Genomic DNA, 24,474 nt, shown 5'->3' with positions numbered 1-24,474 from the left:
TGTGCGTGTGTGTGTGTGTGTGTGTGTGTGTGTGTGTGTGTGTGTGTGTACTTTTGTAAGTTCTAAAGTGTTTCCTCTCCAGCTCATCATGTAATATGAGGTTAAGGTAAAGGTAAAATAAATTTGAACCATACAAAACAGTTACAGACTTATTCACTGGACGTATTCCAAGAAGACTAGCAATGGATGTTTAAGGGTCGGGCCATGTGCCAAGAGCCAAAACAAGAGCATGAGGACACCTGTCAGCTTCAAGTGAAAAACAAACAAAAAAATCAAGCACAATCAAGGGAATAAAAAGAGCAAAGGCTGGGCAGTGGTGGTGCACGCCTTTAATCCCAGCACTTGGGAGACAGAGGCAGGCAGATTTCTGAATTTGAGGCCAGCCTGGTCTACAGAGTGAGTTCCAGGACAGCCAGGGCTACACAGAGAAACCCTGTCTCGAAAAACCAAAATAGAAAGAAAAAAAAAGAGCAACCAGAGATGAGAAGATTTGTAAAAGACAATGCCATAAAATGTTTCCCTAACTTCCATAAGTTGAAAAACACACACAAAAATTGGTAAGAGAGCACAGACCTTAGTAGAAAAAAAAATAGACCAAATTGTGTCACTCCTCAATGCTATGTGTTTTTCTTGGATAAATGAAATTAAAATATGTACACTGCATTCTACATTAAAAGTTAAAAGCTAAGACACCACCAACAACAAATTTTGAGGACTGAGGTACAATGGGAATTCTCTCACTGCTCATAGGAGGGCAAAACTGCAAGGTGTCATGAGAGGACAGTTGGCTGTTTCTGACTGAACTATATATGATCTTCCCATTTCACAACCCCCCAATAACTCATCCTAATCATTTACTCAAAGAAGTTGAAAGATTGGCTCTTATGAAATCCTGAATGTAAACATTCACAGAAGATTAGTTTATTAATTTTCCAAGCTTGGAATCAATGATGACCCTCCAACTATTCCCTGTAGGTAAAAGAGTATGTAGATAGATAGAGAGAGAGACTAGAATATTTTTCAGCACTGTAAAAATACAATCAGAAATAGCCATAGATGTGCTTAAATATGTGCTAATACATAGAAAAAGCTGTTCCGAAAGTAGAAACAAAGACACAAGAGCATATTTCAACCATGTGATATTGAGGAAAAAAAGTCAAAAGTAGAGATGATAAAGATAGGCACTTGATTCCAATGCCTTCTGAAGAGCAGAAAAAGTTAGACAGACAGAATACAAATACATTTAGAGAACTGAAAATACACTATATATATATATTATAGATTATATATATTATTCTATATATTATTATAGATTATAGATTATATATATATATATAATCTCCCACTGTAGTTGTGGCTATTCTGCATTTATTGATAATTTGTGTAAACTCATATTATCCAGCACCAAGAAAATACTCTTATGTATATGATGAGCTTTGAGTAGCAATAATGTGTCAATTTAGGATAGCCAAGCATAATACAGACACCATTTAAGTGAATTATGCTGTCAGATAGGAGAGGTGATATATGTGTGTGTGCAAGCAGGAGGTGGATTGCAATTTGTTGCAAATATACAACTGCTACAAAAATAGTCTCTTAAAAAAATCAAGTACAACATACAAGAAAATATTTTGACAGGATAGAAAAGATTACCAAATATTTGCATCTTTAACATTTGCAAATAAGAATTCATTTGATTGGTCTTAATCCAGGAAATGTCCTTAATAAGGCAGAGGGTAGATGTGGCAGAATGTCAGAGAACAATGGGAGAAAGGAAAGTGCTGAGTGTTGAGTGCTAAGTACTGAGTGTTGAGTGATGAGTACTGAGCACTGAGTTCTGAGTGTTGAGTACAGAGCAGGCAGGGTTATGTCACTCCTGCCAGCTCTCAGTGATGTAATGTGCATGAAACTAAACCTTAGACAAAGGCTGGAACCTGACTTAATTCTGTCTTTATTACAAAGTGAGTATTACTTGTTTGGGGCAGTATTGAATCCTATTTAACACTGGACCATAGAATTGTATAGAAAATTGTAATGGGGTGAGAGGAGTACTCATTGGGGAGACATGTAGGTAAGTGAGTTTGAAAATAGATTTTACCATACACAAGAATGCAACCCTGATATTTTGGGTGTTGATTGGCTATGTTTTCTTTAACCCTAATTTCCCATCTGGCCCTTTCTTAAGTTGGTAATGTAGCCATTAGGACAAATCCTTTTTCAGATTTTGATAAGATGGCAGCCTCAAGATTCAGTGTCTTCCAGAACAGTTATAGACTCAGACTTTCATATGTCCAAAGTGGGTACAGTGTTGTTCGGACTTTGTGAGAGTCATGACAGGGAGCAATTTCAATTCTCCTATTCTGTTCTATCACAGGTACGAAGACTGTGGTTACACTGGTTTAACCACACTTGAATTTCCATGCTTCTGTCTGTAAGGCTCATGTCCTTCTAGAAAACTGGGTTTCTAGGTAGAGGTGCAAATGTCTTCCACTTACCTAGAGACATAAAATTTTAGGGAACCACATTAACGACTCTGAATTGTTCAAAAATAACTCTTAGTGATCCTATTGCATTAGGAACAAGAACATTAGCCCCATGAAAGCAAAGTCTGTGTCCACCCACAGAATTATATATCTCAGAATTAACATGCACACTGTAAGTGCTCATTACATAGTTTTAAAATTTATACATTAAGTGTTAAGGGCATTTATTTGTGCTGAAAATCCCATTATGGCGCATTAAATTTTAATCTGAGGAAATTTTTCTTCCATGGGAAACCCTGTTTCTCCCTCCCTCTATCTTGTACACATAAAAACATAACACCACTGTGTATAATTGCTGTAATCAAACCCCAACATACTAAACAAATGAAAATTCCAGGATACTTTTGTCTTCTATGCTGTCTGGAAGTGAGCTACAATTGCTTTGGAGAGACATGAGTGATAAAGAGCTGAGCAGAGAGTACCTGTGCTTGGCTATCCAATCAGAATATGAAGGTTTAATGATGTACCACTAAGCCTGAGAAGGCATAATGGTATGATATTAAAGCATGTTCTCAACATGTGGAGATCCCTATTCATGATATGAAAGAAAAGCTCAATCCACATAGCCACTTCTGATGCATCGGTGGAAAGTATGTCAATATTCAGTAGCAGAACCTTAAAAAAATTCCAACACACACACATGCACACGTGCACACACACGGATATAGAGATAGAGATATAGAGATAGATATAAATATAAAATAGATGATACAAAGATAGGTGGATAGATAGATAGATAGATATAGATATCCTACATCCATAGATACTTGTAAGTGATGATATAATAAATTTATTAGATAGTTAATTCAGTATGGGAATAGTTACATTTTAATTTATTATTTATACTAACATAATCAATTTTAATTTTTCTTGTAACCAGGTTGGTAAATCACTAAAAACCAATTATTTGTGGCTGACATGACATGCATGGATTTAACTCTTTAACTCCAAAGTAAGTAAGTATTAATAGTAAATATAGCAACTAACATTATAATAGATGAGGAAAAGACATCAAAATGTATAATAGAAATTAAATCCATATATGTATTAAGAATTAAGTGTGGGATGCATTGTGACAGGGATGAGCTTAAGACAAGAAGTAAAAATAATCCACTTTCTATGTCATATCTTGGGTTCAGTGATAGAAACCAAATTATATATATATATATATATATATACAAATATATATATATATATATATATGTGTGTGTGTGTGTGTGTGTGTGTAAATATATGTACATATATGTATGTGTATGTATGTGTTTGCATGTATATGCATGTGCATGTGTGTGTGTATATGTGTATGTGTATATATATATTTTTCAAAATGTGGCAGACACTTAAGAATTTGAAGTATACAGATAGCACATAATAGAGGATCAGTTTCATTTCAGGGACGGAGAGGAAGCATTCTTGATGCCTGAACTGAGATTGAAGGTGGAGGACAGAGGTGTTATCAAGGCTGAACAGTTACATAGACAGAGCAGGGCCCAGGAAAATGCCATGATAGGAAGAAGTCCTGTTTTCTACCATGGACAGAAGTTGGTGATGTTAGCTTTAACAGAATGATTTAGAAAACTGTTTCTGGTTTAACTAATATGTTGACAGTAAACACAGGACTCCGGGCTATAAAAAAAGATTTAGTGATTTATTTCCAGAAACATGGAAGGCTCTGAAAGGTACTCAAGCATAGGTGGTTTTCATTGTTTGATAACATTTATCATCATAACATGGAATTTAGTTGAGCAGAACAAAATTACAATTGGAAATAAGGGCATTTTGTCATTGCCTTAGATGAGCAAGGATCACAGTCTGGATGAGTGAGTGGTGGTGGTGATGGTACAAAGGAAGAGAAGTACATGATTTGAGCAACCTTCAGTAGATAAAACGTAAGGAGTTTGGCCTTGTATTTGATAAGGTATGATAAAATGAGCTAAAGAAGATATGTTGCAGACCTTGGAGTAGATTCAGTGATTAAAGTTGCTTGCCTAATAACCTATTTTTGACATTAAGTAACCACATAGGGCCTCCAATCACCTGCTATCATACCTGGGCATGTTCACATGCAATACATGCCTGTATGTGTGCACACAGAGTGTCCAGGCATGTATATGCATTCATATATACACACAAACACTAAATGTAATAATTTTTTCATAAAAAAAATGTGTTGTAAAACTAACTCTACTACTCAAAGATAACTTCGTATGGATGCAATGTCCTTGAAGATGAATGAGTCTAATAGAGATCATTAACCCAAGGCCTGATTTAGGATGGCTGTTGAATGGAAAAATACACTGGCATAGAGCCAAGGCCACATGAATGTATATTGAGAGAAGCTGGTCATGCAAAATGCAAGCGTAGACGCTAAATAAGACCCTCCTCTTATGGTCCAAAAAAGGAAAAACTTGATGACACCTTCATTCAGGCTTCAATGATAAATCTATGGAACAATAAATGTGTGTTTGATCTATTTACTGTAAGACACATGGAAAACCATGGGTACTAATACAGATGTATGTAATCTGAATAAGTTGTTTCACAATGTACACAAACTGATGTGTCATAATCAGAGTTCTTCTACACACATAGCTGAGTCAACAAAGGGGCAGCCTTAATAAACAGCCACTGAGGAGCATACCTCTAACTGGCTAAAAAGGAATTTGTCAGTCAGATCTCATTAGTTTTGCTACTATGTACTTTTTGAAAAACCTCTTCAAAGATCTAGCTGAACTGTGTTTTCTTCTGCCACTACATTAGTCTCTGTGATAATTTGTCAGATTTCCTTTAAGTTTTTTCATGATCTTGACACTTGCAATGACTACTAGTTAAGAGTTTTTGTAGAATATCCTCAAATTGAGTGTTCCTGTAATAAATTTCCCATAATTATTCTGAGCATAAAAGCTGAGAAACCAAATGGTGGGCATCTATCATGTCTCCTTTATCATATTGTATCAGGAATATATGGTATCAACATGAATTACTAGTGTTCATCTTGATAACCTAGAAAAAGCAGAGGTTACTGGATTTCTCCATTACCAACGTACTATTTTTTCCATACTCTACTTTTTCAAAGTGAGTTTCTATGTCCTCTATATATTCAAGATAAAAGAAAGTTTTATTTTATTTTTAAAGGATAAAAAGAAATACTCTTCATTGCACATTGCAGTTTGACTTTTCCTTTTTAACCATTGGTGTGACCCACCCATTGACATTGTACTAAAATAGCAAACAGAATGGGATCCAGCTGGCTATCACAGCAGAGCTCCTAAGTGCTAAGTGTTGTTAGATTGAAAAAAAAAATCTCATGACTGGAAGGCAATGCAAACTTTGTAAGGCATAAAAGATAAACTAAAGAGCTGGATAAAATGGCTGTTGATGCTTAAAATGATTTGAAAACATTATCTATGACTTAGCAGATAATACTCAGGACATAATTTTTGAATGGAAGCACCTTGAAGGTGCAGAGAGTTTGCTAAGCTGCCATAACTTTGATTAGACAAAGAACAGTGATGAGGAAATTTCGCAGAGTGGTGAACAAAATCTGGCAGGCATCTATCAAAGCAGTCAAAATATGGCTGCTACAGTCTGCCTCTTAGAAATGGTAGACTGTCCTCTACTCTCAAGGACAATTTGCTACAGTGACATCAGTTATTGAATTCATCCTCTGTCTTTGCAAAATATGGATACTTATGGAACTATACCATAGAGTGATTAGGGAACCAAACCTGGATATTGGCAATGACATTATCATGTTTACAAAAAACAGTGTTGAACCATCAGTGACTAGATTGACGAGTCCTAAGTTCTTTGAATTTTTTTCTCTGAACTGTCTCTTTTTTCCCCAATATTTTAGAGTCTGTTCTGAAATCAGATCTAGAAGATCTAGAAGCTTGCAAAGCACTTCACCCAGGAGTATTATGCAAGTCCTACAAATAGAGCTCTACCTGGCCACAAGTACATACATATGGAATCAAATCTGTTTCTAGATTTAATCCTTTTGTATTAATATGGATTGAGAAACTTGTTAGCATGACTCACCATTACAGACTTATGCTTTATATTACATGGACAAATATTTTCAGGATTATCTAAGATCAAAACACCCATGCAAGGATTTTTAGAGACAAACTATGGAGCAGAGACTGAAGGAGGGATAATCGAGAGACTGTTCCACCTGGGAATCCTTCACATATTCAATCATCAAATCCAGACACTATTGTGGATATCAGCAAGTGCTGGCTGACAGGAGCCTGATATAGCTGTCTCTGGAGAGGCTCTGACAGTATCTGACTAATTCAGAAGTAGAGGCTCACAGTCATCCATTGGACTGAATACAGGGTCCCCAAAGTAGGAGCTAGAGAAAGGACCCAAGGAACTGAAGGGTTTGCAGCCCCTTAGAACAAACAACAATATGAACTAACTAGTACCCTCAGAGCTCCTAAGGATTAAAACTCCAACCAAAGAGTACATATCGGGGGGACTCATGGCTCCAGCAACATGTGTATAGTAGAGGATGGCGAAGTTGGTCATCAATGGGAAGAGGACCTTGGCCCTGTGAAGGTTCTATGCCCCAGTGTAGGAGAGTGCCAGGGCCAGGAAGTGGGAAAGGGTTGGGTGGTGAGCAGGGGAAGGCGAGAGGGAACAGGGGATTGTTTTAGTTTTGGGTTTTTTTTTCTTATTTTATTTTATTTTATTTTATTTTATTTTTATTTTTTCTCTTCGAGGGAAAGGAGATATTTTAAGTAAAGAAAACACCTAATTAAAAAAAAAAGATCAAAACATAATTCTATAAAAGGAGCTGAAGGTATATAAAACATATCCAGAATATAATTTATTATTTCCTAACACTAGCAGTATAAACATGATTGTCTACACAGAAAATACTTACAAACCATATTAACTAATGTTGCCCCTTAGGTTGTTATAATCTGAAATTCCTTTCTGTGTGACATGTCTTGCACACCTACTCTTGCTTAGATAATTATATTTTCTCTTCAAAAACTGATAACTGGAGTATAAAGAATAATGATATATTAGATTATAAAACATGTGTGGGTTACTTGTTATTAAACTGACATAAATAATTCTTAGATGTTCCAGAAATTTGACTTCATATTCTTTAAATTAATTTAAAGTACTTGCCATTTTCCTGATAAATAGATATATTCCAAGCTCAAGATACCTTTCTCATGTAAACTATTAGTATATGCTTGGGCATCTAGTAGTGCATGGGATAGTTCAGATTTTTACAATTCTTTTTTGCATTTATTCATGTGCTCAAAGAACAGAATTTACATTATTATGGATATGGTATTAAGACAGTCATCTCTTTTTATAGTTTGTGATAAGTTGGCATGAATTTACTTCCTCTTTTTTCTGCCATGTTGCCTCTTTCTTTTCTAGTCTTCTCCGTCATTTTGTATATTTGTGAGGTCTCTTCCATTATCTAACCCTGTTGGTTTCTACTGTCATCCCCTCTTATCTTCTGAGTCACCCATATAAATCCCCAAATCCCATTGCAAAGGCTTAGATTCTGAAGTAGAAAGAGTGATGGCCAATGAGAAGACATCCAGAGGCAGGACATCAGTAGGCACATTGTACCTCCTTACATAGGCCCTCTGTGTGAGGCATGCCAGCCTATGGTGTACTCATCAGGGGGTTTTGAAGTTGTTTTTAGGTTTCCTTTTCTTCTTTTCAAATATTGACTCATCTAAAAAACATACCTATGAAATAAACTGTGAGCTTAATTCTGGAATTCATAAAATCAGATTGTACCTGTTGCCAAGGAAACAAGATGTGGGGCAGATGAAGGGAACAAGGACCATTGATTATTCTCACATCGTACAAATTGTAGGTGCTATCACAGCTTTAATTACAACATGTAAGGGCTTTGACCAACATATGAGGCTACTCAGATGTTTTCTTCAACACAATAACATGTAGTAGCTTCCATCAGAGCATTTATATTTTTTTCAGTATAATGTTGGAAGTCATGTTCTCCTTCTCAACTTACTTGTTTAGAGTTTGTGATTTTATCATTCACTATAAACTTTACACAAGATTTTATCCATTTTTATTGTTTTTCTCTTTTAGTTTAATTGTGGCTAAACCACTTAGTTATTTATGGATTATTTATTTATTTATTTACATATGGGTTCATTATGGAAAATACCAGCACACTCACACTTCAGAATATAGTAATCACTAACATGGGTATCCAGATTGTACAAAGAAATATGGACCTGGAAATTAACATTTCTCAGCATTTTTCCAAACAGGAATGTAAAGACTAATGCTTGTTACATATTATACAATGCCTATGCTGCCTCCACAATGCAAGAATATGTTACTTTGATATTTTTAAAATTTGTATTGAACAACGACTATAAACACTGATGTCATGCTCAGCCTACTTCAGGCATCAAAAATAACCACATTTTCTGATATTATGAAATATGTTAGAGACAATTAACTGTAAATTTCTACAGACTTAAGTAGATTTAACTGCCTTAAATTTATTACTAATAAGGAGAATTATAAGTATATTTTTGTCATGATTATTACCATTTTACTCAACCCATCATAATCAAATAACCTAAGGGTGAGGTTATGAAAAAGAAAAGCTTGTGGTTTTCTGATTTCAGAGTACATTTAAAACTATAGATTTGGGAGTTTCAAAATTACTAGCAAGTCACTGGATAGTAACATTTGTGTATATTCATGACACATTTATCATAGACAGTTTCCAGAAAGGAAGAATATAAGTTTAATTTCTTTCAAATCTTATTTTTAATGATAGTTCTTAAATGCTTTAACCTCCCTGTTAGCTCACCAAAGGTTGTGGGAAAGAAAGTATATGAAGAAAAATGGACCTGTTTAGAAAGTTTTGGGGAACAACTCTCAACTGTATTTTCTGGAAATTGGGATTTCAGTTCACAGGTTACCAGGCAGAGGCAGCTCTATCCACTTGCAAACACTTCATAGATACACCAACAGTTCAGTTAGGTAGAGTTGGAAAAGCTAACAGGAAGCAGCAGCAGAAAATGCACTATCTAGCAGAGACAGCCAGGTCTTAGCCTCCACACCAGTCTGCAGGAGGGACCAGGAAGAGGACCAGGAAAAGTTCTCTCTGTGACTCTCTCAGGGACGCAAATACTAGCTAACACTTGAGACCCATGATCATTTCATAGCTAGCTATGTCAGCAAGACAACTCAGCCTCTGTCACTTTCCATTGCATTCTATTTATACTTCCTTCAAACATCACGTGTCCTCCACAGGTCTTGCCTCAGCACATGCCTTTCCTCAGCACATGTGTCTATCTCTGCTGACATCACTCTGCCCAGAGTCCTCTGAAGAGGCAAGAAACTACAACCAGAAGTTTTTTCATGCGTTTCTCTCTATGGAGTCACAACAAATGGAGCTCACATAAGAAAAAAAAAACTAGAAGTGAAGTGTTGAAAGGGCTTTTAGGATTTCCATCCTTAGTTTAGCAAGTAGCAAATGTGTTTTAAAATGTCCAAATGACACCAAGACCCTGGGTTTTGATTATCTCATCTGAAAACAGGGAGATTTAAGCACTTTTCATGTTGGATGTCTTTGGCTTCATTGTTCTTTGACTCTAAAACAAAACTGTTTAGGTTCCTTTATGTAGCTCTCACATTGGACTTTTATTCCCCAGCAGGGCCTAAGGTTTCTTGCTCTGTAAGGCTGCTGCCTCATGAATGGGGAAGAGTCAGATTCAAATTCATTTTCATGCTATCATCTCAGGATATTTCATATTCCCCCATCCTCTTCAGGATTAAAACATGGGTTTCTTACATAAAGGCAGATTACTAATTCTCACTATGTTTTTAAAAGGAGCCAGTATCTAAATATAAAACACTTTAGTGTTGTTCTTCTGTCCTTGTTTCAAAGAGTGTTGAGGCTTCCCAGGTGCTCCTGAGACCACTGAACTTCATAGGTGAAAAGCCTGTGCCCGAGGCCAGCAAAAGTTGCATAGCCAATGTATAGAAGAGGAAGAGGAAGATGTCAATGTAGTTGCCATAGTCAAAAGGACTCCTGACTCTCATGACTGCTGGCACAACTCTCCATCAGATACAAGCACTATACATGTACCGCAAAATCTGTTGTTTCTCTAGGAAGGCAACATAAAACTCAAAATATCTAAAGTATATGTGCTACTAATTAATCCTTGTAAACACGCAGCATCTCACACAAATGATGGTCTTTCTGATTTTCCTACAGCTGGCTGAGAATAAACACTATATTTCTTATAATGCTTGTCATAGCACTTCCTAGGTGCTACACATCAGGTCAAATGCCACCTCATTGGAATAATCCTACTACTAGGCTCTATCTGTGATTCAAAGGACAGTGCACAGATGAATTGTAGGTGAAGACTCCATTGCCCTATAGCCAGAACACTGTGAACTTGGCATTTAAGGATGCACTAATTGTGATAGACTCTCCTGTCCCCAGTCAGCTTAACCCCAGGAGAATGGGGACTGCAAACTGCAGTCAGCCAAGAATAGCTGAACATTGAAAACCAAAACTACAGCTTTGGCTGTAATTTTCCACTTCTCCTTCCACTGTTAGGGCCAGTAATTGATGGTAGTCTTGTACTTGAGTGAAATTTCTGTGTTTCCCTCTTGGTCGTTGACTTGAATATGGCATCTGGAGATCTTCTGCTATGCATGAAGGGGAAGAACTACACCACAGGTGCCCTAACTTAAAAAGGAAATGAAAAGACAAATAAGGACAAGCAAAAAGAAAAAAAGAAAACAATGATTAAAAAAAAAAAAACCTCAAGACCACAGCAAACTTGATTTAACTAATTATCATTTAATAAGCAATATTGTTCTTAATGTATGTAAATGTGTTTCAGTTCTAACAGGTATGCATATGATAAGCACAGTAATTTTCCATCAAATTCAAACCATCTTCCAAACAGAAGGACATTCAAGACCACACAATGCGAACTTTGAGGAAACACATGGGAGAAGTAACTCATGAGCCAATATGGAGACAAAGCTGAAGTAAATCATTTTACTAATATTAATCTCTTCTATCTGACAGTGCTGATGTATTCACTATACATATTTTCATTTGATTCTCACAGAGACTCTATGAAGGCATACATCATTCTCAAAGCTTTGGAAATGTTGAAATAGAGATGCAGAATAGTCTATGCAATCTTTGCAATGACACTCAGCAGAGTTGGGACTACCTACTTTGTCCAACCGAATGCCAAAACTCTGAAACAGAAGGGGCAGAGCAAAAACCTTCTCCTACTCTTGCTGCATCACTACTTCAACATAGAAAAAAGAAGGAGGAGGAAGAGGAGGAGCAGGAGGAGGAAGAGGAGGAGGAGCAGGAGTAGAAGGAGGAGCAGGAAGAGATGGAGAAGAAGGAGGAGGAGGAGCAGGAGCAGGAGGAGCAAGAGGGGCAGTAGAAGCAGGAGGAGAAGGAAGAGAAAGAGGAGGAGGAAGAGGAGAAAAAGGAAGAGGAGGAAGAGGAGAAGAGACATTTTGCAAGGAATTTAGGGGAAAAAAGACTTGTGTTCACATCAACCATGGAGAGGGTGTGGTGGAGAATAAATGAGCAATGAACTATACGTTATGAAGATTGACAGGCTTTTAGCCTCAACTCTGTAACTAGTAATTTTGCTTGAAAACAAGCACAGTACATCATCTTCTCATGCTTCAGTGATGAAAGAGAGGCCCGTGGTGTGTGTGTGTCTGTGCGTGTGTGTGTGTGTGTGTGTGTGTGTGTTTGTCAGAGACAGAGAGAGAGAGAGAGAGAGAGAGAGAGAGAGAGAGAGAGAGAGAGAGAGAGAGAGAGGTGACCATGAGCTAAGAACTGAAAAGGAGTTGGAAACAATGAATGTGACCTTGAGTTCCAGGACCTGCACATTTTATAAGTCACATGGAGTTCTCAGATTCTTTGCCTACAAAATGAATATCATTGCTTAGCCTACCTAATTGCTGGGTTTTTAAGAAGCAAAACAAGAAGAAGATATGCTCAGTCTTAGGGGATCTGCAATTCCTTGCTCTAGCTTAGGCACTGACTATTCTATATTACCATCTCCCAATCTGCTACAGTACAGGAAGAAGGTGGATCTTTGAAGAAGATACTCAGATCTTAGCCACTTCTTTCTTCTCTTTTCCTAGCTAGCCATCATAAGGTTCACATTTCTCTCTACCACAGGCTCTGGCTGTCATCTACTCTCTTGCCAGGGACTCAAACTGAGCAGGAACAACTGACAGCGGAATCATAACTGAAAATCAACACTGGGTATCTGGTGATGCTTTTTGGGGAGGTATGGAACCTTTAGGAACTGGAGACTTACTGGAGGAACAATGTTAGTAAAAGTGATCTCTGAGGGTTTAGAGCCTTTCAAAACTTCCAGTTCATGGTCTCTACTTTCTGTGTGGTTGAAAAAATGGTAATTGAGTTTCTTGCTCTGATCCATGTTGTCATGCCTTCTGTGACATTTTTTTAAATTTTATTAGATATTTTCTTTATTTACATGTCATACGATATCTCCTTTTCTAGTTTCCCCTCCAATAAAACCCCAAAAAACAAAAAACAACAAGAACAAACCCCTGTACCCTCTCCCTCTCCCCTCCCCCAGCTTGCCACCCCACACTCTCCTGCTTCCTGGCCCTGGCATTCCCCTACACTGGGGCACAGAACCTTCACAGGGCCAAGGTCCTCTCCTCCCATTGATGACCCTCTTGGCCATCCTCTACTATACATATGCTGCTGGAGCAATTAGTCCCACTATGTGTACTCTTTGGTTGGAGTTTTAGTCCCTGGGAGCTCTGAGGGTACTAGTTAGTTCATATTGTTGTTCGTCCTAAGGGGCTGCAAACCCTTCAGCTCTTTGGGCCCTTTCTCTAGCTCCTTCATTCAGGACTGTGTACTCAGAACAATGGATGACTGTGAGCCTCTACTTCTGAATTAGTCAGGTACTGTCAGAGCCTCTCAGGATACAGCTATATCAGGCTGGATTGTCCTTCTTTCAGTCTCTGCTCCATAGTACAATCCATAAACCACAAGAAACTCAAGAAGAAGGAAGACCAAAATGTGGACACTTCATTCCTTCTTAAAAGGGGGAACAAAATACCCATGGAAGGAGTTGCAGAGACTAACTTCTGTGACATTTTTGATTCCCCATCTGGAACTGTAATCTAAAATAAATGATGTCTTCCATAAACTCCCTTGGTCATAGTGTTTTATCACAGTCGTAAAAAGTAACTGAAAAACTCTCTTAAGGATGATTATCTTAGTTATGCCTTCCTAGTAATGCAGAGCTGAGAGGAGCACGGATACACATGTATGAAAATTATTATGTCAAAGCTACAAAACGCTGAATTAATATCCTAGTTCTTGCACTAATAGATGAAGTTACAAATGTGAGATCAGAGCTTTGCTTGTAGGAGAAAAATTAAGGGCTTGAGATTTAACTCAAAGAAAGTGTGTTTGTCTAGCATGAACAAGGCCTTGGATTTGACCTCCAGAGCCACAGATAAAGAAACACAAAGGCAAGAGAAGTTTTGAAAGAAAGGCAGGAGGATCCATGAAAAGAAACATAAATGGTGACAAGCAAGAGCCTTTTGCGAGGAAACAGAGAACACTTAATGGTCTCTATATTCAGGGTGGAGCCCAAGTCTACAGGTAGAATATAATTTCAAGTTCTGTGAGATTCATATCCCTGGGCCATACCGAAAAAAGCAAATACAAAAGAATAGTGAATATTTTCAGAGTAGTCAGTATATCAATTTCCAAGAATAGGTAACTATATTATATTATATTGAGATATATTATTATATATCTCAATAGTAGTATGGCATTCACATCATTCACATGAAGGAAAACAAATGTGGAAAGGGATCTGAGAAAAAGAGGCTAGCCCCAAACTCACTCTCCAATAGAAAGATGTTTGTGTGGGTATCTGAAGAAACAATTATCTTTCTGTTCTTGGATCCCAAATCTGTAATTATTACCTCCATGTTTACACATAATCTTCCTCTGAGCCCTTGCACTGTGGAATGAAAGTATGATTTCCTCAAGGATCATGTACAGAGCTTTAGTGTTAGGAAAATCTTTATGTAAAATTCAAGAAAAGGAAAAGAAGTAAATGATAGCGATAGAAGTTAGAAAGTGGTTACTGTAAATCAAAACCTAATGATGGGAGGTGGCACAGAAGCTCCTGGAAGGCCTGTTGTTTCTTCCTCTTTTTTGATCCAAGTACTATTTACATAAATGTTTTTAATCTCTAGAAGTTCATAAAACTGTATGCTTTTTTTAGTATAGAATAGAATTTATTCAGGGTAGTAGAGACAGAAAAAGACAGAGAGAGAGAAAGAGAAAGAAAGAAAGCGAGAGAGGGAGAGAGAGAAAGAGAGAGAGAGAGAGAGAGAGAGAGAGAGAGAGAGAGAGAGAAGAGGAGTAGAGGCCTGCCATGAGCATGTAGAGAGTTGTGTGGAGAGGAATGAGGAGAAAGAGGGGAAAAAATGAGAGGACAGAGTGAAAGTAAGAAGGAAAGAGAGCAAGAGAGCAACTGCATACTTACTTATGATTTTCTATTCATATTGTATTTCAATAAAGTACTATAATAAAAAAGGAAAAGGGTTGTTTTGATTTGCATTTCCCTGATGACTAAGGATGTCAAACATTTCTTTAGGTGCTTCTCAGCCATTCGGAGTTCCTCAATTGAGAATTCTTTGTTTAGCTCTGTACCCCATTTTTTAATGGGGTTATTTGGTTCTCTGGAGTCTAACTTCTTGAGTTCTTTGTATACCTTGGATATTAGCCTCTAAAATGACATTAGGTCACCAAATAGATTACATCTTTATCATGGGAGCAACCACACTCTCTCTTGGTTAAGTTGTATGAGAGTGTGCTGGAGGGCTGGAAAGATTGTTCCACAGTTGAGAGTGCATACTGTTCCTGCAGAGGACCCAAATTCAGTTGCCAGCTCCCAAATTTGAGAGATAACAACAGCCTTTAACTCTTGTTCCAGGAGATCCAATAGTCTCTTCTGACCTCTGTGGATCATGCTTGCATTCAAGTATAGATACTTGTCCACTAACACACACAGATGTACATAAATGTTTCTGAAAATATGACTCAGCCCCTATTTCCTGCACTACGTAAGTAGATTCCATTTCCTTCCACTTCCACTATGGAAAGGCAAAGAAAAGGGGCTGCCTTGTGTGTTCTTTTTGTTCCATTGTTGAGATAAAATCTCTGAGAGAATCAATTTTAAAATGCATATTTTGTCTCATAGATTGAGGTTCAGGGTATCATGACAAATCAAGTGTGGCAACTGGTCACGTTAAGCCTACTTTCAGCCAACAGAAAGAGACATGTTCTGATGCACACCTTGTTTCTCCTTCCCTGCATTAAGTGTGAAAGCAGACCAGTGGTGGGCCTCCCAGAAGACCCCAAATGCAGTCAAGTTGACCATGAATAGAAGCCATCATGTAGGTAATCACCAGATGTTAGGTTGTTGATTGTGGCTTTCTCAGCCTCCTCCAGACTGTGGGTAAGTTCTCTTGTTATACATCAATTTGTAATATTAAATAATAATACTACAAACTTGATGGGACGCAATGTTGATTGAGATTCTGTCTCCAATAGAGCACAGCCCTCCTTTTCTTCTCAGTTCTTCAACTCTGAAAGCCTCTGCATTTCCTGCTCCTAGTTTATAAGAAGTGTATAAAATAAGATCACTTGTTGGTCATCTGCTTGCTTCCTGGAAAGATTAAACTCTCAATATATTCTTTATTCTTAAGCTTGGCTGTCTTTTCTGATCCCTGGAGTGGTCCTTCTCACAGTTTTCTAATCCATTTACTTCTGGTACTAAATTATCCTTTGCCTGAAACTATGTTTGCTCCTTGACTTTCGTTCATGTTTGAAGTTATGTTAATGTTGTCCAGGGTACCCACCAAGTATTCAAAAAATTCCATCTGAGACAATTGGGAGATGCATGCCAGTTGAATTCTTTCACAGATAATCTGTGTCATTATTTCATACTTCTTTATGGTGTCATGGCTTCTTCCAAGTCAATCCATTATCACTTGCTCACTTGTTCCTGTCCAGACTTCTACCATTTATATATCCCTCCTAACCTCTCATTTACTGTTACTAGCCTAATTCAGATTCTACAATGTACACTCACCACATTTGTGTAACTGATACACTTCATTCATTGAAGTGTACATAGTACATCTCAGTTTAGCGGTTGGATGCTGTGTTTATCTACAAGTACTTAAAATCAAGTCCATATGCTACAAAATAAGATGTTTGTAGGATTTCCAATCTAACAAGACAAACGGACTAGAAGCATTTAAGCCTGTAAGTTGCTGCATATAGCTCTTTTTGTATTACACCCCACTGAACATTTTATCCATTCTCAATGAGTTTTCATTTGGTATGCTCCTGAACCATCCACGCCATGCTATACTGTCCCTTTCCTTTCATGTTCCTACAATATTTTATTAACATTAAAGAGTTATTCTTCTTATAAACTGTAAGCTCTGTTTTCAGTACTTTCATTCATGAATCTATAACTATAACCATCATGTATATTCTAAGCATGTCTAAATTAGTGTGCAATGTATGACACAAGTACAGATTACTAAATAGGAATAATTTGTCCCCCAAGAGCCTGTAAGGATGTAAATTCAGGCCCTCTGTGTCTCACCTTTCAGTTCATGCTCAACTTGAGAAAATAGACAGGCATTTCATCATGACCTAAGGGTCTCAGGTTCATGGACAATAGTCTTATGTAAACAAATGCAAGTGTCTCTTCTTATCCTCTTCCCCATCCATCAAGCTAAGAATCCCTAAGCTGTTACAGATGCTCTCTGTGCCCACCTCCCAGGCCTAGTGTTGTTAATGTTGGCAGCTCTTGGTTGCCATCCTTTCACTTGGTGAGCGATGTGTCTCTGATAGATCATAACCCTGAAGCAGCAGAAGGGCAGTGTCAGACCTGCACCTGCCTCCTTCGAGACATACCTATAGAGCCTTTTGTAGAGAAAGGCACCTGTTCCTGGACAAATGCCCAGGGGAGGGGAATACTAGTCAGCATCAAGACAAACTGTCTCAGAAATCAGTGTGTGTCCATGTTTCTGCTCATAAGTTAAGTTTGTGAATATAGAAGAAACAGGAATAAATATAGGGCTAACTCTGCATGCTCTTAGGGATGGTTTTAGGACGAAAGAAAAAAGATTAAACATAAAAATAAGAAGAGGAAGCAATGTCAAGAAGAGTCCTTAACAGTACAGATACCCCCTCTATTGGCGACGTGTGGTGGCGAAATGTCTCACAGGAAATTCTCAGCTCCCAGGCATGGGTCCTTGGGCTTCTTGCCTCGAAAGCGCAGCAGCCCACATCGTGGGAAGGTGAAGAGTTTCCCTAAGGATAACGCTTCCAAGCCTGTTCACCTCACAGCCTTTCTAGGGTACAAGGCTGGCATGACCCACTTAGTCGGGTAAGTTGACAGTCCAGGATCCAAGATGGACAAGAAAGAGTTTGTAGAGACTGTGACCATTGTGGAAACCCCACCAATGGTGGTTGTGGGCATTGTTGAATATGTTGAGACCCCACGAGGCCTCCAGATATTCAAGACTATATTTGCTGAGCATATCAGTGATGAGTGTAAAAGGCAGTTCTATAAGAACTGGTACAAATCTAAGAAGAAGGCTTTCACCAAGTCCTGTAAGAAATGGCAGGATGGCACAGGCAAGAAGCAGCTGCAGAAGGACTTCAACAGCATGAAGAAGTACTGCCAGGTCATCTGCATAATTGCCCACACTCACATGCGTCTGCTTCCTCTGCGCCAGAAAAAGGCACACCTGATGAAGATCCAGGTGAATGGAGGCATCGTGACTGAGAAGCTAGACTGGGCCCTAGAGAGGCTGGAGCAGCAAGTTCCTGTGAAACACGTGTTTGGAAGGATGAGATGATTTACGTCATCGCGTGACAAAAGGCAAAGGGTACAAAGGGGTGACCAGTCACTGGCATAACAAAGAAACTGCCCCGAAAGACCCATCGAGGTTTGCACAAAGTTGCCTGTATTGGAGCCTGGCACCCTGCCAGTGTAGCCTTCTCTGTGGCTCAAGCTGGACAGAAAGGCTACAATCACCGAACAGGGATTAACAAGATTTACAAGACTGGTCAAGGCAACCTCATCAAGGATGGTAAACTGATCAAAAACAATGCATCTACTGACTATGACCTGTCTGATAAGAGCATCAACCCACTAGGTGGCTTTGTCCATTATGGCAAGGTGACCAATGACTTCATCGTGCTCAAAGGCTGTGTGGTGGGAACCAAGAAGCGAGTGCTCACTCTTCATAAGTCCTTGCTGGTCCAGACCAAACATCAGGCACTGGAGAAGATTGACCTGAAGTTCATTGACACCACCTCCAAGTTTGGCCATGGTCACTTCCAGACCATGGAGGAGAAGAAAGCCTTCATGGGGCCACTCAAGAAAGATCACATTGCCAACGAGTAGGGTGCTTGATTCTAGGATCACTTTGTACAGCTGGTTCTGGTGGTCTCATCAATAAAATATTTCCAGTAAAAAAAAAAGTACAGATACCAGAAAACATGACTGATAATAGGTTTTGCAGTCATTTGACAAATGTTTACCATCTCTTTAGAGTTAACTTCTCATTTATTAGAAAAAAAGAGGAGTACTTTGGGTGATCTTCTGAATTTTTCTCAGCTTTTTTATTTTATGATATTTTTGGAGGAAACAATTAAAAACAAATAGCATAGGGAGCAAGGAGAGGCATGACAGGTATAGAGAGAACTAGCATTGATCCACTCCTATAGCTCCACTCAACTTTTAATTGAAATATGACATTTACACATTTACAGTGTTACAGCTGGATATTTTGATAATGTAAGCAGTATGTGATGAATACATCAGACTTATTTACATAATCTTCCCTATTTGGGCTGGAAACATTCAAAAGCCATTTTGTAGCTATGTCAAAATGCACAGTATTTATTTTTGTCAACCGTAGTTACCCTACTTTGCTTTTGAACATAGTTTTTTTTTCCATCTGACTGATTTGGTTCCCATTAATCATCCTCTTTCTATCTCTCCTCACTCTTATCTTTCCTAGTTTCTGGTAACTACTTTTTACTTCTAGACTATCAACTACTCCAGTTTCCACAAATAAGGGAAGATATGTGGCAATTTTCTGTGTCTGGTTTGCTCCTTTTCATTCTCTGTTGAAAAAGGTATCAAAAACAACTCTCTAGGATAGGGATGAAATAATTCAATGGGAAACCAATTGTGTATCCTTGATGGGGTCCTGGATTTGATCTCAAGCCCCCAAAGCAACAACAACAACAAAAAGTTTAATTAGAAATGTTCTATTTCTCTTTCTTCTTGCTGATTCATACCTTGGTTTTCTGATTGCAAATCTGATATGACTGCCATTGAGGCCTATTAGACATTGTAAGGAAACCAATTGTATTGGGCCGACTTCCTCCTCATTAATGAATGACAGAGAGAAGAAGTTTTAAGTAACACTCAATGAATTGGCAGGAGCTAGACGATGGAGCAATAGGAAATGGGAATGGTAAATTAGGGCACACTTTTTTTTAATATAAACTCAGTTATTCTCATATACTTAGGACCCTATATTTTTCATTTGTTCTCACCCGGCTGGAACTTGGCAAGTGGTAAACAGTAAGCCAAAAGTCTTTACCTTACTAAGGAAATAATGTATTAGTCAGCCAGGCCTGCTGTGCCTGTATGAGCTTGGATGGGTTGATTTGCATTAAACTTACTCAAATTGAGATGAGTGACCTCACAGGATCCCCTGTCTCAGTGATCTTCTGATCTCTTTTTCTGGATCAAAGATGCTTAATTCATGAAAGAGGAAAAGCCAGACCCCAGTTCATTATCATAGCTTTCTTTCTCTCTTTCTAATCTCCTTTAATTCAGCATCTGCATGTGCTTAGGAAAAATATATGCTCTCTGAACAAGTCTCTCAGGCTGCTCCAACACTAAAGTAGAAATGAGAATTGTTTTTATTTTATTTATGAATTATGACTGTGTATAACAGGTCTAACATTTAGAAAAATAAGGGTAATACATGAGGGTTTATGAAGTTGACAATCATTGTGATTACCATGGTTCCTGCCACATTTTGCTCACCCGGCTTTGGTCTTTTTTTTTGTTTTTCCCCTTTGCTTCAGAGAGGAGAAAGTGGAACACAGGTAATCTTTCACATTACCACCCACCTGCAGGTAGGGACAGAGGGTCAAAATAAAGGGAATTAGGAGAAGAGCAGACACTAGAGACAAAAGAGATTTGGGCCAGCTCACAAATGATTTCAAGCTATCTGGTCACGTTAGCTAAAGGTAAATCTAGCTCCCCCCACCCCCCGCTTCGATGTGGCTTTCTTATGTGTTATCTGACTTTCCTTCCACTGCCATACAATGAGAAGACAATTACACAGTAAAACCCAGCAAATTCACTTGCCAAATGTTCTGCTTGATGGCATTAGACACCCATGGGTGCATTATTTGCCTTCTTAATTTACCCACTTGTGTAAGACCATGATAAGGGACACTGAAGAAAACTCTTATCAAGTGCTTCAAGTGTAAGAAACAGGGACATAGCTGTCCAACAGCAGATAAAGAAGGCAGTGAAGATGGAGACTATAAAGGAAAGGGTAGAATTCACCAAGGATTTATTCCATGCCAGACTCTGTGATGAAACTCTGCCTTTACCATCACTCGGCCTAACAGCTTCATTGTACAGAGGAACTCATACAGTACGTTACAGCAAATCCTGGAAACCACACTTCTGCTTTCATCTGGTTACTGCTGGTACCAATGTTGTCTGTTACTTTTACTATTTTACTATTTTATTTATTAACATAAATAGTTGTCAAGATAATTTAAGCAAACAATGCTTTTCCCCCTGGGATTTTAATACATATGGGATACAGTCCACCCTAGAGGAAATGGCATGATGTCAAGAATGTGAGGCACTCTGTCACCTTATGTAAGGAGGGAGTCAGACAGAGAGAGAAAGCAAGGTTAACACAGTTTACATCTCCCTTTTTATTCAGCCCTAAATCTCAGCCCAAAGGCTGGGGCTACTTACACTCAGGGTGATGTTTCACACCTCCTCTGAACCTCTCAGGAAACATTTGCATGGACACCCTACAGGGCTGATTCCTAAGTGATTTAAATTTAGTCAACTTCAAATTGAAGAATAAGCATCCCACAAAATTTCATCATACAATAAGTGGCTAAGATTTACAGTTCTAGAATTTAGTAACCAAAGGTTAACTTCCAGCTTTGGTTTTCACTGTATATGTAAACACACACACACACACACACACACACACACACACACACACACACACAAACAATCTTTAACCTCTATACTATTATTAAAATAAGTTGTATTATGTATACTTAATTTACTGCAGTGCAAGAAGTGAGCATGTCCATTTTCTTCATTTTCCAATAGCAAGCACTGCTGTAATACACTCACGTAGCACATTTTTAATAAAATACACTATCATCATTATCTCCACAACATTAAGTCTTAGTGTTAGTGCATCATGCTGATTGTACTATGTACCTTGACCTCCTTCTCCTCTTCTTCTAAGCCAATACTTCTCTTTGGTGGTTTGTACCATGGCCATTTGTCACCTAGTAGATCTTAATACAGAATTTCCAGGTTTGGCAGTCAAATATTTTTGTCCATGACGTGCTGTCTGTCTATTGGTGCCTAATATTATTCTTCAATGTCATAAGCCATGATTCATTCAAGCAAGAACTCACTAGGATTAGAGGAGGTTATATTCAAAATGAACTTGGGATGAGTTAATGAGCACACTGATGGGATGTATAAGAGGGACACAGGAGACAAGTGAAAGAGTATGCATGGTTATGGCTGCACACCTTGAGCATCCAAATAAATTAGTATTTAATGAGCATCTTAACCACAAAACCATCATCTGTGAATCCAAACTTGCCTACATAAATTATTAACTTAATGAGATAAATAAACTTAATGTTCAAAAAAATTACTAATCATTCATGTAAATTATTCCATTTCAAGAAAATAGATTACCTGCCACTCCTTAAGTATAGGTTGCATATGGTGGCTTTCGCCTCAAATCTACAATGTTAGTGGAAGAGCAATGAGAAACACTTCTTCAATGCTCACTGTTAATATTGACAGAAGTGAGTCATATTTAATATATGTACTCATGATGATATTTATCACAATAATATTTTGTCTCCGTGGTGATCTTTCCAAAAAATTCATAACCTCACTCTATTAGAAAAATAATAACCCACTTCAACTAATGGACCTTCTACAAAATATCTGATCACGACTCAAAACTGCCAAAGTCATGAGAAGCAGAGGGAGTCTGAGAAATTGTTGTAGTCTTGATTAGCCAGGGTGATACAGCCTAGGTTGAGATTCAGGAACTAAAATAGCTACTGCTTGTTGCAGGGTGTGTGCCACTTTCTTCACAGGTATAGCCACAGAAAGTTAAACTTGCTTTATTAAATTAAGTTTTGCATCCATAAAAGGGCAGGTAATTCTAATTAAGCTGAATCTGTCACACATCAAGAAGAGATGAAAGTAGGAGGGCACATCATTGAGAAAGTTTCAGGTGTTTGTGTGCGGGGGGGGCAATAAGGTAAAGGAATAGGAGGTAAAAATGACTGAAATTCATTATATAAATATATGAAAGTGTCAGTTTATTACAAAAGATGATAAAGAAAGGTATTAGTTTTAAAATCTTTAGTTAATCATAATGTATCAATACTATTTCAATGTTTGTAATGATACACTAAGTTATTCAAGGAAATGGAGCTAAAGCTCAGGGTAATCTCTGAAGCATCTATTTACCTTTAAATGTGTTCTAAAATAAGGATTTTAAAGTTTAAAATGAATTTTTACAGCAAAGATGTGTTTTTTGATTTCATGACCAGGGATGGGTAATTGTTCATGATGGAGCCGTTTAGCAGGATCTCATTGTTTAAGCAGAGTTATTCTGTATTTAAAACTGGACTTTACCATTCACCTCCACTTCCTCTCAATTTCTCAGATGACTCAATAAATTGTGAGTGCGAACCGCAGTGAAAAGAAGAATGAATCTCTTTGACCTTTATCCAGGGAAACTATAGTGACTCATTGAGGTTAAGAAAGGTTTCCAGGACGCTGAGTTTGAAGGAAGGGTTTCTTTAAATATTCTGTTTTTTGGACACATGTCACTCTGGGCAACTCTCAAGATATTATTATATTTCCCTCAATCAAGAATGATGGAGCCCAGTTACAAACTAAGTACAGTCTCCAGGCTATTTGCAAGGTGGACAATTTCTGCTCACAAACATGTCCAGAGAGAAGTGTTAGAGAAGAAAAGGAAGTTAATCTGAGAAATGGTTGGGAATGTAAGCGAATCAGGTCAACCAAGCAATGGAAAGAGACTGACTAGTTTAGCAAGAATGGGTCTCAGTTCAAGGACAGCAATGGGCTGTGGTTCCCAGAAGAGCTGTGTAAATTTCCTATTCCCTCATTTCTCAGGTCTCTGTATCAGCAAAAGACAGAGTACAGTCTGTGACCGCCAAGCAATCAGAAAAAAATGCCAAGTCAAGGGAACTTGGTGGAGTGAAATGATGTGGTAATAGCCTGTGAGCTGAAGGATGAGCCTGGGCTTGCAGAACGGGAGGGTGGAGTGAGCTGTACACATGATAGCTCTTTCAAACTCAAAGGTGTATTTACAAGCCTGAGACTAGCACCTTTCAACCCTGGGCCTCTGCCCACGCCTACTCCTGGAGCTATGAGTAGGAGAAGCCCATATATTATATCTCAGGCATGTGAGCCGACTGCAGAAAAGGGAGAGCTGATTTATTTCT

At 38.1% G+C, this 24,474-nt stretch overlaps 1 protein-coding gene and 1 pseudogene across 2 annotated transcripts in view; one reads left to right on the top strand and one right to left on the bottom strand.

Moving 5' to 3' along the window:
- Lsamp (limbic system associated membrane protein) overlaps window positions 1-24,474 on the bottom strand; it is a 2,132,018-nt gene that overhangs the window by 1,761,602 nt on the left and 345,942 nt on the right. The gene's annotated exons all lie outside the window — the stretch shown is intronic.
- LOC116085911 lies at window positions 17,807-19,084 on the top strand (annotated as a pseudogene).

Source organism: Mastomys coucha, unplaced genomic scaffold (genome assembly GCF_008632895.1).
Source record: "Mastomys coucha isolate ucsf_1 unplaced genomic scaffold, UCSF_Mcou_1 pScaffold12, whole genome shotgun sequence".
NCBI classification, from domain to species: Eukaryota; Metazoa; Chordata; class Mammalia; order Rodentia; family Muridae; genus Mastomys; species Mastomys coucha.
This window is presented reverse-complemented; position numbering and strand designations above follow the sequence as displayed.